This window comes from Melanerpes formicivorus, unplaced genomic scaffold (assembly GCF_026170545.1).
Source record: "Melanerpes formicivorus ecotype bairdi unplaced genomic scaffold, bMelFor1.0.p_v2 SCAF_17, whole genome shotgun sequence".
Classification (NCBI taxonomy): domain Eukaryota; kingdom Metazoa; phylum Chordata; class Aves; order Piciformes; family Picidae; genus Melanerpes; species Melanerpes formicivorus.
Genome location: NW_027142369.1, coordinates 9193344 through 9202133, shown reverse-complemented (window position 1 = coordinate 9202133; position 8790 = coordinate 9193344). Strand labels below are relative to the sequence as shown.

At 37.8% G+C, this 8790-nt stretch overlaps 1 long non-coding RNA gene across 1 annotated transcript in view; it reads left to right on the top strand.

The window, feature by feature from the left end:
* Positions 1 to 860: 860 nt before the first annotated feature.
* LOC137446366 (uncharacterized) overlaps positions 861 to 8790 on the top strand; it is a 61906-nt gene continuing 53976 nt past the window's right edge. The window contains exon 1 of the long non-coding RNA XR_010988630.1: positions 861 to 1032. This is a non-coding gene — a long non-coding RNA (uncharacterized lncRNA). The remainder of the gene's footprint in view (positions 1033 to 8790) is intronic.

The following is an 8790-nucleotide window of genomic DNA, read 5'->3' as shown; positions in this document are numbered from 1 at the left end:
TCTTTTTATTTTTAAAAAAATAAAGCTATAAAAACAAACAAATAAGTGCCAGTTTGTAGAATTGTAACACGTTAAAAGTTCCTTAAAAAGGTAAGTGTTCTAGATACTGGTTTCACTAGACTGTAGAATGAATCCATGGAGTGAGTCACACAGTTTAGTCACGATACCTGGCAGTTAACTCGTTACTCACAAAGAGATATGGAAGTAGTGGTGTACACAAACTCACCACCAATAAAATGTTTTAACAGGTTCTGCTGACTTTAAATGATTTCCAAGTCAAGATATGATCTATCTCAGTATTCAATTAGGTAATTTAAAATACTGGCCTTAGAGGTAAAAAATGCATGCTGTAGATAATGCAGGTAACTCTCTGCATGTGTAGAGCCTTTCCTAGGAAGCATTGTATGCAAAGACAAGAGATAGAAATTCTAAGTGTGGAGAGCAGATGCGGGTTTTTTTCCTGTCAAACACTTGCATTTGCAGACTTCTTGTTGCTCAATTCTTACTACATTTGTTATATTTTATTGGGAGTCCTCATCCCGGGAAGATAACTGCCTTCCAGCTTTCTCTTCCTCAGATCTACTGAGATCCCTTAACCTTGTTATAAAACCCTTCAAGTCTCAGCTATTCATGAATCCATATAACTTCTCATTTTTCCTTTCCTATCATGGCTGCAATACTGCAATAATTAAATTCTGTAGAGCATTGTGGAAGTAAACTATCCAAATCTTTGGTTTGCTTAAGAGGTAGTTTGTGGTCGGGTACCAAACAGACGTGTCAAATTACCTAACTTTAATTTCAAGTAATTGGTGAACAGAATTACCCTTGGGGCTGAGGGAATTATAAACAATGCAGCTCCTGGTACTTTTTTCCCCTCTGGATAGAGCCAAGTGGAAATTGCTGCTAGTGGGTATGTTACAGCTGCTCGTGAGAGACTGAGAAGGTGGATATTTGCAAATAATGCAGTTCATTTGACCCTCACTGCTTGGCAATGAAAGAGAGAGCTATCTGAAGTACTTTCTTGGGGTTTTGGTAAGCACTATCATTCTTTTGTGTGATTTCTGCAATGATCATTTAAGTGTTGGTAATAATTTAAGACTATTTATTTTGAGTAAGTTTTTATATGCACAAAATTAGCCCAATAAAAAGGACAATCCAGCTTGCCTTTAAATATTGCTCTTTAGCTAATGTTATGCCTGCAAAAAAAGCATAAGGCTTATATTTACTAGGCAGAAAACCAAAGAATAATATCTCTGATATTCCCTGTTGAACCTATTTGTTACAAAGGGGACAATGTGGAAAAATGGGTTTTTCACTTCCCAGGAGAATTTCTGAGAACACGCTCTGAGAAAAAGCTCCGTTTCTCTTGTTGTATACAAAGACCCTGTTTTTCATATAATTTACACTGTGTATTTCCTTGACTTGGATGGGTTTAATTTTGTTTTATATAGGTAACGTCAACACACTCTTTTGATGGTATTCTATTCTGGATTCTCCAAATCAAGAAGTAAGGATAATTCAAATCAGTTTGAGATAAATACCTGAGCTCAAGTGGTCCCTTTCAGGCTTGATTGGAATTAAGTAGGAATCCAGCAGGTCTGTCAAATCCTTTCTTAATATAAACTAGTCAGATTACTTTGGATATCTCCATCCTTATTCTTATTGCATTGCTGTGTTTCTTCTGTTCCTCTGATCTCTGCTAAGACTGATGGGATTTTGTTGCCTTTAAAGCAAACTGAACATCCACCGGGCCACCTGTCCCCTTAAGGGAGTTTACAAAACTGTCTCTTCACCACAGAACTAACCACCAGTTGCTGAGAATCAGGCACATATGCAGAAACACAAGAATGATGACCATGCAGTTTTAAAAGTCAATGTGTAGAAGGCTGATTTATCTGTGTTGGTATCTCTTTAACACTTAACCACATGTATACACTATATGCAAACCCTCAAACTGAATGCCTTGAAAAACACTATGCAGGCATAGAAGCCAAAGGGTGATGATTAAGAAGTCAGTCAGCATCAGTTAAAGCAGTGTGACAATCTGGCCACATAGCCCATGGTAAAACATAGCAGGACTAAAGGTCCCTGTGGTCTGATACTGCACTCCTAAGGATTTCAGCATATTGGTATGTTATTGACAAAGATGTCAGTTGGCCAAAGCCAGTAGATCCCAGATTTTGTGGAATAGTTTATTAGGCCAGTGCTCAAAAATAAAAATCAACAAAAACTTTTAGAAAGAGCACAGTGTTCAACAGACTTTACTCAGTATTACTGTGTATTTTAGATGGTGAATTGCTATTGTTTGTAATGTGAAACAAGCTACTGGGGGGGAAAGAGGGTTTTATTTTTATGTTCCATATCTCTTTTCAAGGCTATTGTTAACAGATGGAGGCAACCAAGAACCATACTGTGAGGTATTGTGTGTCTATGCTATAAAATAAAAATTGAATTTGAATTCTTATAATACAAAAGATGAAAAGCATTACTTTGTTGATTCCTACATCAACTCCCATAGTAATGAACAGTGGCAGTCCAGGCCCACTCACTAAACAAATTGGGTTTACATGATGAACTGTTTCTTTCAAGAGAACGAAAAATCAGATATGAGATTTTTTTACTTTCTAGTGCCACAGGACATTCAGTTACTAGTTCAACAGGTTTTACTCAGCTGCTTGTCAGGGCCTGTACATTGCCTCCATTTTGTTTGGTAAGTTTTTATAATCTAACCTGGGACCGGTCGCTTTTGTTTGCAAATGGTCTCTGCCTTCTTCGGTTTAGAGTATTATCCATAATTATGTGCTTATGTATGTGCACTAATGTTTTATTTACCCAGAGAGTTATATCTTGCACGTGAAGAACTGTTTGTGCATAAGGACCACAGTGTTTATGAGGGTTTTGTCGGAATGTCTCTAGAGAAAGCAAAAAGTACTCCCATGGTCCATTCTATGGGTTTCAGAATGCATGTGAGACGGTGGGAGTTAAATCTTGGGCTTGCACATATTGTTTTCTTCCAGCTAAGATCAACGGCAGATAGACATTTGACCCCAGGTGTTCAAAGCCTTTCCTTCCTTTTTAACTACAGCTTGCCTTATCGGTCCCAAACTGTCTCAAGCTCATCAGCTTTTAACTGTGGGAAACTGAGTGAGCTACTGATTGAAGCCTTACCTGCTTGTGTGAAGCTGCTGCTGCTGCTTTGAATGTCTGTCCATGCTGCTTGCACCTCAGCTCTGCTTTGTTCTTGTAATGCTTGTCAGAAGCACATGCCTGATAGCAAAGTTACTCCATCTTTACTGTACCAAAACCACTTGGTAGGTGCACGACAGTGTACAAACCAAAGTGCCTGTGTTTTGTCACTTTCTCAGCTGCTAAAAGTTCTTTCTGTAGCCTTCATTTACTTCATTTGTTCCTTTATTTATTACTGACAAATTTATGAGCAGCAGGAGAAGACAAATATAATTCTCTGAGATTTTCAAACTTTTAGAATATTGTAAGTCAGGAGCTTCTGCAAGTTGTGGTCCTTCCTTTTAATTTTTGTTCTAATCTATTTCTTATTTAGCATTTAATGTTAAAAATTCTCCCCTGTAAAATCATAGTTCCAGTGGCATGCTTGCTAGAAGCACTAATTCATTCATATTTGCAGTACAGCTTCAGACTAAGTGAAGGATTTTAACTTTAGGGGTTTTTCTTTGGTTTTGTTCCATTTTCTTGATTTTACTAAAGTAATGTCACTAGCAAGCTTTGATCCTTCTTTTCATACTCCCTGCATTGGCAAAATAAAGCACCCTAAAACTGTGTAAGGAGTCTGAAACTTGAGACTGCCTTATAAAGTAAGGTATGTTTCTTGACAGTTTCAGCTTCTTTAGATTTTAGAGATTTTCACCAAACTCTCCACTTTTAGTAGTGTAATCCACACTAGAAACATTTTATTTTATAAAGAGAGGTGAAATGCTTGTGAAATCACTTGACTTCAACAGATATAAGTGTAAACCAATAAAAATCTCTCTATGAAATTCTGATAAGTGCCATCAGATCTTCCAAGATAAAAAATAGCATTTTCCCATAAATATAGATTAAAAAGACCAAAATGACAATCCATTCTATAGTTTATATTCAGCACTGTTATTTTTATAGAAAAATAACTAGTGTCTTTTTGTTGCCTAATACTTCTAATTTTTAATGAACTCTACAAAATCAGGTTTTGTTCAGTCTAGTCCTCTGGTTTCCATCAGTCTCTTAGTTTATAAAGAATCTTAAGCAGTGACTGTGTCTTCTGATTTCCCCAGATCTAGTCATTCTAATTTGATATGTAATATCTGTATTTTTCTGAGTCATTTCTCCTGATGTTCACAATTTTTTTTTTTTTCCTCCTCTACTGGGCATGTTTTAAGATTAGTTAGGGAAGTTGGAATATCCTAGTGGCCACAGAGATTATGTTTGCAATATCATAGAATCATTTAGAATGGAAAAGACTTTTAAATCATCAAGTCCTACCATTAAACTAACACTGACAAGTCCACCACTAGACCTTGTCCCTAAACATCACATCTACATGTCTTTTAAATACCTCCAGGGATGGTGACTCCACCACTTTCCTGGGAAGTCTGTTCTAATGCTTAACAATCCTTTCAGTGAAGAAATTTTTCCTAATGTCCAATCTAATCACTCCCTGGCACATCTCAAGTCTATTTCTTCTTATGCTATTCCTTATTACTTGAGAGAAGAGATCAATGCCCACTCACTACAACTGTGATTCAGGTAGTTGCAGAGACCCTCCTGAGTTCTCTGAGCCTGCTTTTCTCCAGGCTAAACCATTCAACTTCCCTGCTCTGTTTCTCATAAGCCTTGTGCTCTGGATCCTCCAACAGACTCATTGCCCGTCATTTGACATGCTCCAGAACCTTAATGTCCTTCTTGCAGTGAGAGGCACAAGACTGAACATAATTTTTGAGGTGTGGCCTCACCAGTTGTGGTAGTTTTAGGCTGTATCTTTAAAATTTTCTGCAGATCTTGAACAGAAAGTGGTAAAATATAAATAAATCACTATTGGGTGTAAAAAGGAAAATAGTGATAATTCTGAACAATTCCATTGGAGAGATAATGGACTTAAACTAGTTGTACAAAACCAATCTAGCTCACTTTTTTCACTTCTTCATCTGACTTTGCACAGCTTTGTTGTGACTGGTATTAACAACAACTTCTCTGCCCTTTCTTTTGTCCCTTTTTGTGTACAGGGGGGTAGGGAGAGGAAAAGGGTGGTAGGGATAAGCTATTGCAACTTCCCTGGTCTTTGGCCAGGGGGGTTCTTGTGCTGTTTGAAAATTGTAAATACTTGTAAAAATTGTATATTTTGTACATATTCATTGCATTCCATTGTAGATTGCAGTTTTGCTTGTAAATAGAGCTTCATTTACTTCCAGCTGAGCTGGTTGGGCAAAATTTAATGTTGGGGTGAATTTTCAGCCCACCACACCAGTGACAAGCACTGGGGAAAATCTCTTCCTTAGTTCTGCTGGCCATGCTATTTCTGATACAAGTCAGGATGCTGTTAGCCTTCTTGCCCACCTGGGCACACTGCTGGCTCATATTCAGCCAACTATTGACCAATATCCTCAGATTTTTTTTTGCCAGGCATCTTTCCAGCCCATTCCTGTGGTGTTTCATGGAGTTGTGACTGAAGTGAAGGACCAGGCACTCAGCCTTACTGAATTTCATACTATTGACTGCAGGCCATTGATCCAGCCTGTTCACATTCTTCTGCAGAGCCTTCCTACCCTCAAACAGACTCACACTGATGCTTAACTTGGTGCCATCTGCAAATTTACTGAGAGCATTCAATCCCCTCATCCAGATCATTGATAAAGACATTAAAGAGAACTGATCCCAATAGTGAGCTTTGGGATACATCACTTCTGACTGACTACCTACTGTATTTAACTCACTTCACCACAACTCTTTGGGCCCAGACATCTGTTTAATATTTTACCCAGCAAAAAGTATGGCCATCCAAAGGTTTTACTAAATTCCATGTAGCCTATGTCCACAGCCTTTCCCTCCTCTGCTAACCCATCATAGAAGGAGATAAGATTAGTCAAGCACAATTTGTCTTTCATAAAACCATCCTGACTGCCTGATTGCCTGCCTGTCTTGTGTGTGCCATGTGATGATGCTCAAGGTGGTCTTCTCCATAACCTTTCCTGGCACCAAGGTCAGACTGGTAGACCTGCAGTTCCCTCTAACCTTTCTTGTAAATTGATGTCACATTTGCTAACTTCCAGTCAACTGGGACCTCTCCATTTAGCAAGGATGGATGACAAATGATGGAAAGCATCTTGGTGACCACTGCCAACAACATCCTCAGTACCCTTGAGTGGATACCATCTGGCCTCATAGACTTATGTGTGTCTAAGTAGTGTAGTAGGTTGCTAACCATTTTTCCTTGGATTATGAGGCTACTTATCTCTGTCTTCCAGCTCAGGGGTCTGGGTATCCAAAGAACAACTCGTCTTACTATTAAAACCTAGGCAAAGGAGGCATCAAGTACCTCAACTTTTTCCTCATTTTTTGCCATTATTTTCCCAGTTGCACTGTGTCAAATAAAGGATGAAGATGCTCCTTAGTCCATCTATCATAGCTAATACAATTTAACATATATTTATAGCAACATTTCATATTATCTTTATGACAGTAGCCAGATTAAATTCTAATTGGGGTTTGCCACTTAAATTTTCTGCCTGCATAACCTCATGGCATCCTTGTAGTCCTCCTGAGTTACCTGTCTCCTCTTCCAAAGATCAAAAACTCTCCTTTTGTTACTGAGTTCCAGTCAAATCCTCTCTTCAACCAACCTGCTCACCCTAGCCCAGGGTGATTTAGAAAGCTAATAAACTATTAAGACTTCCACAGCAGTGATTTTAGTTTGTCACTACTGGTAGGGGCATTCTTGTAGTGTAATGTGAACATGTCCTGTGTCTGAATCTCATCAAGCTACTGCAGGACATGAGGAGAAAGGAAGACCGTACATTTTGATTTGTCTGAGAATGAAAGCATAGCATTATTTGTTCACAGGGTCATAGAACAATGTTTTTTTTTCTCCTCTTTCAGTCTGGAAGACAATATTATGACCTTGTTGAGCCATGTTTAGTCATGCACATTTAGAAAAGAGGTTTTTATGTCCGTTGGTAAGGGTCTTTCCTAATTGCCAGAGAACACGCATTCTACTCTGACTTAGTAATGTTTAATGTTCCAGCATGGAAAGTAAACTAAAGAAGAGCTCTAAATGTATAAAAATCTCACTGGATAACAATAAAGAAAATAAAGTCTTATAACATATAATAAAGCTAGGACATGAAGAAAGACAGCAACAAAGAAATATTGAAACTCACATGATGCCAAATTACCAGGCACTCTCCTCTGTCCATTCAACCAGAGGCCAAATATTCAGGGTTATTCATGGAAAGGACCTAAATTACCATATATACAACTGGACCCTCTGAGATACAATGATTGAAAAAGTATGAGTAGGCAATTAGAGGGTGCAGTAAGCAAGCATGAAAAAAAATTAAGCAGCTAAAAAAAAATCTTGACATATTACTAAGGAGTGAGAAGTGCTACAATATAGCAATTCTTTGCACATGGAAACCTCACCTTTAACAATCTTTATAGTCTGTATGGTGTATATTATTTACATTTGATCATTCAGTTGAGTAAAACAAAAAAGCACCATCTGCCCAACTGCACTTTCCTTCCAGGAAATTGAAATGAGAACGGATGTCATCTTTCATTCTTATTTTCATACTTTTTCATGTTTAACTCTTAGTACAGTCAGTATATGCTCAAAAAGAAATGTAAACCAACATATTCCTTAGCCACTTTTTCCCAGTGCACATAGCAAAGGAAGAAAAAAACCCCAGAACCAACCAACCAAAATGCACAAAACCCCAACAACAACAATGCAAACCACTAAAAAAAAAAGGAAACAAACAAAAAACTCAAATCTGAAATAAATTTCTGTGCACAACTATTACAATGAGAACATGAGTACACTGACTGCCTATGTTCCTTGGCATCTGTTTTTTCCTAAAAGACATATAGTCAAGTACATAGAAAACAACAGCACAGGAGAATAGTCCATTAATCAGGGAGTTAACACTCCTTAGAACAAAGATACATGTTCCACCTTTGAGAGTTCTGAAGTTTTAGAGATAACAAAAAATGTCATCTTTCCTTCTATCCCCCAAATTCTCATCCACTTAAGTGTGTATGTCAAAAAGGGGAAGAAGAAAGGCTTGATACATAAGAATGGCAGTACCTAGACTGAGTTGTTGCAGTTGCTACAATTTTATTGCAGTTCTCAGAAAATTCTTCAACATCTACTTGTCCTTTTTTTTTTTTTTTTTATAATTATTTTTAAAATGCTCTTACTCCTCACATAGTTAAAATTAAGGAGCAATGTTCTTATCAGGCATAAATAGTCAGACTGCAGACATATTCTTCAGGAACTGCTCTTCTTTCCATAATTACTTTACAGAAAGTGTCTGTATATATGCAGTTTAATCCTCATGTTCATGTGATCATCTGTAAGTGTCTATGAAGTGAGAAGGAAGGACAATGAGTCACCTCTACACTCCTCATCAACCTGGGGTATCCAGAGACTGCTTTTGACACCCAGTTTGAATGAGGATAGACACAGAGCCACTCAAACCTACCGAATGACTATGGCACCTTATTCACTATCATCAGCTCCACTGATTCAGTAGCTGGCATGCTGGACATGACTCCTGCTTCACT